The following is a 619-nucleotide window of genomic DNA, read 5'->3' as shown; positions in this document are numbered from 1 at the left end:
AAAAAGGGAAAGAAAGAAGCAAGGAAGAGAGAGAAGGCAAAAAGGAAGAGGGAGAAACTAAGGGCAGGTAGGGAGCAGGAGAGGGAAGGAGGACAGAGGGAGGAAGGAAAAAACATTCCAAGCATAAATCTCAAGAGAAAAAAAAGAGAGAGAGAGAGAGAAAGCTATAAAACAGGAAGACTTTCTTTGTGACAGGAATCTCTAGCAAAGAGAAAGAGAGGCACTACAGACAAGTGATCAAAATGTGGGCTGTGCTCGCTTCGGCAGCACATATACTAAAAGTGGTGATACAGAGATTAGCACGGCCCTTGCGCAAGGATGACCGCAAACTCATGAAGCGTTCCACATGCAGAAAAAAAAAAAAAAAAGCATGAGCTTTGGAATCAGACAGCTCTTGGATCTCTCTCATGTCTAGATGTCTAGACGTCTCGTGTTTAGGTGGCACCTTACAGTTCTTTCATAATATGCTGGTATGGCTTCATTTTACAGTTCTCCCACTTCCAAAAATCTCCAGGCAAAAAGCAGCCACAACTCCCCCTACTTGAAGGTCCCAATAGTTAATAGGTCCCAGGGTTGGATTGCTAAAGAAGACTCAGAGGACCCAACACAACAACGCTTA

The 619-nt window shown here is 43.9% G+C and overlaps 1 pseudogene; it reads left to right on the top strand.

The window, feature by feature from the left end:
* The first annotated feature begins 251 nt into the window (after positions 1 to 251).
* Positions 252 to 352, top strand: LOC116662279 (annotated as a pseudogene).
* The last annotated feature ends 267 nt before the right edge of the window (positions 353 to 619 follow it).

Source organism: Camelus ferus, chromosome X (assembly GCF_009834535.1).
Source record: "Camelus ferus isolate YT-003-E chromosome X, BCGSAC_Cfer_1.0, whole genome shotgun sequence".
Taxonomy (NCBI): Eukaryota; Metazoa; Chordata; class Mammalia; order Artiodactyla; family Camelidae; genus Camelus; species Camelus ferus.
This window is presented reverse-complemented; position numbering and strand designations above follow the sequence as displayed.